Raw genomic sequence first — 6,521 nt, 5'->3', positions numbered from 1 at the left:
TGATCAGAATCCTGTCTTGCCTCCGTTCTTCGTGTCTCTTGTCCCCGTCTCTGTGTCCTTTGCTTTGTTTCTAGATCCCCGAGCTTGGTTGGACGGGAGACGCTCGGACGGGAGACTTCCTGTTGTATTGGCCTGGCCCACGGGCGGGTCCGGGTCAGCTTACATGTATAATATATAAGTAATGCTTAAAACTCAATTTATTAAGAGAAACAACTCATTTAGAAAATGAGAAAACACTTGAAAAGACATCTCACTAAAGAAGACATATGAATGATTAGTAAGCAAATGAAAAGATGGTCAATATTGTCATTAGGGAAATGGAAACTGAAACCATGATGAACTTCTGCTACACACCAACTAGAATGACTATAATGAAAAAGACTCAGAAATATCAAGTGTTGGTGAGAATATGGAGAAACTAGCATGGCTCCTAGGAATTTATCAAACAGTATTGAAAATTTAAGTCCAATCTGTATGTGAATTATTCTAACAACACTATTCATAATAGTATCACACTCGAAACAATTCAAATAACCATCAACTGGTGATGCAATAAACAAAATATATTATAGTCATCCAATGTAATATCATTTCATGAATGAGAATGAAGAGCAGAAAGTATATCCCAACTCATTCTATGAGACCAGAATTACCCTAATATATATATAAAGATATTACAAGAAAAGAAAACTAGTGATCAATATCCTTCATGAACATAAGTGTAAAAATTCTAAACAAAAGTTTAGCAAGCTGAATACACATATTAAAAGAATAACAAATCATTAACAACTGTGGTTTACCCAGAGAAAGCAATGTTGGTGTAACATTCTCAAATCAACGTTACATACCATATTAAAAACAAAAAGGATTTTAAAAAAATGATCATCTCAATAGATGGAGAAAGAACATTTGACAAAACCCACCATCCATTCCTTATAAAAACTCTCAACCAAGGAGTAATAGAAGGGAACTTTCTGAATGTAACAGAAAGCACATATGAAAAACCTACCAGCTAACAGATAATAGTGAAAGACAGAATGTCCCCCTAAGATCAGGAACAAGTACTGATATTGTCTCTCACTTTTTTTTTAAAGAAGGTACCAGGGACTGAACCCAAGACATGGGAAGCAGGTACTCAACCACTGAGCTATATCCACTCCCCAATGAGAGTTGGCTTTCTCACTTGTTTGTTTTTAGGAGGTACTGGGGGTCAAATGCAGGACATCATACATGGGAAGTAGGCACTCAGCCACTTGAGCTACATTCACTCCTCTCTCACCACTTTTATTCAACATTATGTTGGAGGTATAAGCCTGTGCAATAAGGCAAGATAAAAAAAATGAAGAGAAATGAAACTGTCTTTATTCACTGATGACCTGTCTATGTAGAAAATATAATGGAATTTACAATAAAGCTGTTAGAATTAATAAGTGAGTGTAACAAGTTCACAAGATATAAAATCAAGTTACAAAACTTAATTGTAGGTATGTCCTCTTCTGTCACTTGTGATGACTCTCGCTGTTTGCGAAGATGAAGCTCAAACTGTTGGAGGTTAACCCTGAGATGCTGAACAAAGTGCTGGTGCAGCTGGGGGACAATGGCCAGTGGTGCTTTGCAGACAGGCTAGGACTGGAGGAGGAGGCTCTGGGCTTGGTGCCAGTGCCTGCCTGTGCACGGCTGCTCTTGTTTCCCCTCACAGCCCAGCATGAGAACTTCAGGAAAATCAGATTGAGGAACTGAAGGGACAAGAAGTTAGTTCTAAAGTAGATCATTGGGAACTTCTGTGGTACAACTGGACTTATACACATGATGGCCAGTAATCAGGACAAACTGGACTATGAGGATGAGTCAGTCCTTAAACAGTTTCCTCTCTAAAATGGAGATGTCACCAGAAGATAGAACAAAATGCTTTGAAAAGAATGAGGCCATTTAAGTAGGCCATGATGCCTTGGCACAGGAAGGCCAATGTTAGGCAGATGACAAGTGAACTGGTGTTTTACTTTGTTTGACATGGATGGCCACCCTCAAGGAATTATGGACCACGGTGCCAGTTCAGAGGACTTGCTATTGCAGAATGCTGCCAAGGACTGCAGAGAATTCACTGAGCATAAGCAAACAAAAGTCTGCTTTTTGCTGTGGCCCTCTGCAAGGCAACCTGATGTCCCACGGGAGGGACTTATCTTATTTCCTCCTTCCCTTCAACATGAAACATGCCTCTATCAATGCAGTCTAAAATACTTCAATATTTGCAAAACACAGCAGTTTTCCTTCAGTTCTGCAGAGATATTCTCACCCTGACCATACCCAAATTGCTTGCAGAGCTCAACTGTCGATCGAGCAGTCTGGTGTAAGTTGGCAAAGCATTTTCTCCCCGAGTATCTACTGTATGTCTTGTTCCATAATATCTAATGTTTTAAATGACTACTTTTGTTTGTGTCTGTTAAATTAAGGCCTTGGGTGTGGTTTAATTATCATAAAAAGGAATAAAACTTTTCTGTTGATAAGAAAAAAAGGGAAGCAAACTTGGCCCAATGGATAGGGCATCTGCCGACCACATGGGAGGTCCGCAGTTCAAACCCCGGGCCTCCTTGACCCATGTGGAGCTGGCCCATGCGCAGTGCTGATGTGTGCAAGGAGTGCCCTGCCATGCAGGGGTGTCCCCTGCATAGGAGAGCCCCATGTGCAAGGAGCGTGCCCCGTAAGGAGAGCTGCCCAGCGCGAAAGAAAGTGCAGCCTGGGAAGGGGACTTGGCCCAGTGGTTAGGGCATCTGCCTACCACATGGGAGGTCCGTGGTTCAAATCCTGGGTCTCCTTGACCCGTGTGGAGCTGGCCCATGTGCACTGGTGATGCGTGCGAGGAGTGCCTTGCCACACAGGGTGTCCCCTGCGTAGGGGAGCCCCCCACACAAGGAGTGTGCCCCGTAAGGAGAGCCACCCAGCATGAAAGAAAGTGCAGCCTGCCCAAGAATGGTGCAGCACACACGGAGAGCTGACACAACAAGATGACGCAACAAAAAGAAACACAGATTCCCGTGCTGCTGACAACAACAGAAGTGGATAAAGAAGAAGACGCAGCAAATAGACACAGAGAGAAGACAACCAGGGTGGGGTGGGGGGGAAGGGAAGAGAAATAAATAAATAAATCTTAAAAAAAAAAGTGCAGCCTGCCCAAGAATGGAGACACACACACACACAGAGCTGACACAACAAGATGAAGCAACAAAAAGAAACACAGATTCCCAATGCCTCTGATAAAGAAAGAAGTGGTCACAGAAGAATACATAGCGAATGGACACATAGAGCAGACACTGGGGGAGGGGGGAAATAAAAAATAAATCTTAAAAAAAAAAAATCAATTGTATTTCTATACACCAGCAATGAAGTATCAGAAATAGAAGGCAAAGAATACAGTACCACAGGGAAGCAGACTTGGCCCAATGGACAGGGTGTCTGCCTACCACATGGGAGGTTCGCGGTTCAAACCCCAGGCCTCCTTGACCCGTGTGGAGCTGGCCCACGTGTAGTGCTGATGTGCGCAGGGAGTGCCTTGCCATACAAGGGTGTCCCCGGTGCAGGGGAGCCCCACGCACAAGGAGTGCACCCCATAAGGAGAGCTGCCCAGTGCGAAAGAGAGTGCAGCCTGCCCAAGAATGGTGCCGCATACACGAAAAGCTGACACAAGATGACGCAACAAAAAGAAACACAGATTCCCCATACCACTGATAAGGATAGAAGCAGTCACAGAAGAACACACAGCGAATGGACACAGAGAGCAGACAACTGGGGGAGGGAGGGGAAGGGTAGAGAAATAAAAAATAAATCTTAAAAAAAAAGAATACAGTATCATTTAGAATAGCATCAAAAATTTGAAGTAGAGAAAAATATAAAATGTGAAAGATTTTTATACTGAAATCTGCAATATATTGCTGAGAGAAAATTTAAAAGACCTAATAAATGGAGAGCTATACCTTGTTCATGTTGGAAAACACATAGGTCTTGTGATGTTAATTCTCCCAAATTAATCCATAGATTCACTAACATAACAATCATAATCCCAGCATATTTTCCTGTAGAAACTAATAAGCTGATTGTAAAATTCATATGGAAATGCAAGGGCCTAGAATAGCCAGAAAACCTTTGAAAAATAACAAAACTGGAGAGGTAATGCCACCTGATTTCAAGAATTATTATTAAGCTACAGAAATCAAAACAGTGCGTATTCATGTCAAAATAGACAAACAGATCAATGCAAAAGAATAGAGTTCACAATACAACCCACAAATACATGGTCAACTCACATTTTACAAAGGTACAAAGGCAATAACGTGGAGAAAGGAAAGTTATTTCAACAGAAGTTGGTGAAACAAGTAGATGTCTATATGTAAAGGGAAAAAAGAGAAAAAAAAAAGAACTTGGATCCATCCATACCTCATTTCATATATATAACTTAAAAAAAAGTATAATTTTTTTTCCCAATGGCTCCCTTTTCTGTTTGCTCATTGCTTTTTTAAAATTTAATTTTATTTATTTATCCACCCTTCCTTGTTATTTTGTACTTGGTGCCTACTTTCTCTGTCCATTTGCTATGTATTCTCTGTGTCTGCTCATCTTCTCTTTAGGAAACACCAGGAACCAAACCTGGGACCTCTCATGTGGGTGAGAGCCACCTCACCTCCCTGCTTTGTTGTGTCTCTCATTGTCTTTCCTCTTTGTATCTCTTTTGCATCATCTTATTGCATCAGCTCACCATGCCTGCCTGTCACATCAGCTTACTGTCTTGTTCATCTTCTCTAGGTTGCACTGGGAAGTGACCTGGAACCTCCCATGTGGTAGGCAGGATCTCAATCCCTTGAGCCACATCTACTTCCCCTGCTCATTGCTTTTTGCTTGTTTTTTTTTTTTGCTCGTCTGTTTTTTCTTTAGGAGGCATAGGGAACTGAACCCAGGACCTCTCATGTGGGAGGTGGGCACTCAACTGCTTGAGACACATCTGCTCCCTGTTCATTTTGTTTTTGCTCATAGTCTCCTCATTTGTCTTCTTTAGGAGCCACTGGGAATCAAACCCAGGACCTCCCATGTGAGAGGCAGGCACTCAACTACTCGAGCCACATCTGTTCCCCAAGTGTAAATTTTTAAAATTAAAAATTTAAAACTTCTGGAAGAAAAGAGTGGAGAAAATCCTGTGACTTTGGGGTTAGGAAAAGATTTCTTAGACATGACACCGAAAGCACATTAAACAATTGATACATTGGGCTTCATGAAAACTATTCTGGTCTTCAAACACATTGTCAAGAGGATGAAAAGACAAGGCACAGACTTGGAGAAAATGTTTGCAAAGCACATAAGTGGAAAAAAAAAAAAGGTCTTGTATCTAGAATATAAAAAGAACTCTCAAATATCAGTAAGAAAACAAATGACCTAACAAAAATTTAGTAAGTGTTGAATAGACACTTTGAAAGATATATGGATAGCAAATAATCATGTTAAAAGATGCTAAACACCATTAGCCAACATTAGGTAAACACAAATTAAAATCATGAGATACATCTACATACTTATACATACCAAGTATTGACAAGGGTATGGAGATACTGGAATACTCATATGCTTCTGGTGGGAATACAAAGTGGTACAAACATTTTGGAAGTTAGCAGTTTCTTTGTTAAACAAGAATGAAGCTAGAAATCAATGACAGAGAAATGGAAAACCCAAAAATACAGCAAATTAAATAACACATTATTAAACAATCATGGGTCAAAGAAGAAATCACAAGGTAAATTAGGAAATACCTTAAGGCAAATGAAAATGAAAACACAGCATACCAAACCTTATGGGATGCAGTAAAAGCAGTGCTGAGAGAAGGAAATTTATAGCTATTAATGCTTACATTAAAAAGGAAGAAAAATCTCAAACCAGAGACCTAACCTTTAACCTGGAGAAACCAGTAAAAGAAGTGCAAACTAAACCCAATTGAGCAGAAGGAAAGAAATAACAAAGAGTAGAGGGGAAATAATGAAATAGAAAATAGAAAAACAATAGAGAGTTATCAATAGCACTAAAAGGTGGTGTTGGAGATGTGGGCCTGAAGGGTATCGGGAATGAAAGAAAGAGGAAAAGGAGAATGAAACAGAAAGAAAGAGAGAGAGCGGGGATCAGGGGGTCTGCAAGGAGAGACTCATCAGACAACTTTGTTTACAAGGGGCTCTCTATATACCCCAGTCTAAGTGAGAACAAGCAGCAACATGCAGTTAACTATCAGCATTACTCATAGTCTAAGGTACTCAAAAAATCTTATCTCAAGGTACAAGGTCTAAGTTTTCTATTTACTATAAAATATATGTACTCATTTTTATCTCTGCCTGTGGCATCATCCTGATAGCCATCAAGTGACCCGGACCCGCCCACGGGCCAGGCCAATACGACAGGGACAGGACGTCTCCCGTCCGACCAAGCTCCAAGCTCGGGGATCTAGAAACAAAGCAAAGGACACAGAGACGGGGACAAGAGACACAGAGAACGGA

General features: G+C 40.9%; 1 pseudogene; it reads left to right on the top strand.

Annotated features, from left to right (window-relative positions):
* Window positions 1-1,530: 1,530 nt before the first annotated feature.
* LOC101418270 (ubiquitin carboxyl-terminal hydrolase isozyme L1 pseudogene) lies at window positions 1,531-2,799 on the top strand (annotated as a pseudogene).
* The last annotated feature ends 3,722 nt before the right edge of the window (window positions 2,800-6,521 follow it).

This window comes from Dasypus novemcinctus, chromosome 18 (assembly GCF_030445035.2).
Source record: "Dasypus novemcinctus isolate mDasNov1 chromosome 18, mDasNov1.1.hap2, whole genome shotgun sequence".
Taxonomy (NCBI): Eukaryota; Metazoa; Chordata; class Mammalia; order Cingulata; family Dasypodidae; genus Dasypus; species Dasypus novemcinctus.
This window is presented reverse-complemented; position numbering and strand designations above follow the sequence as displayed.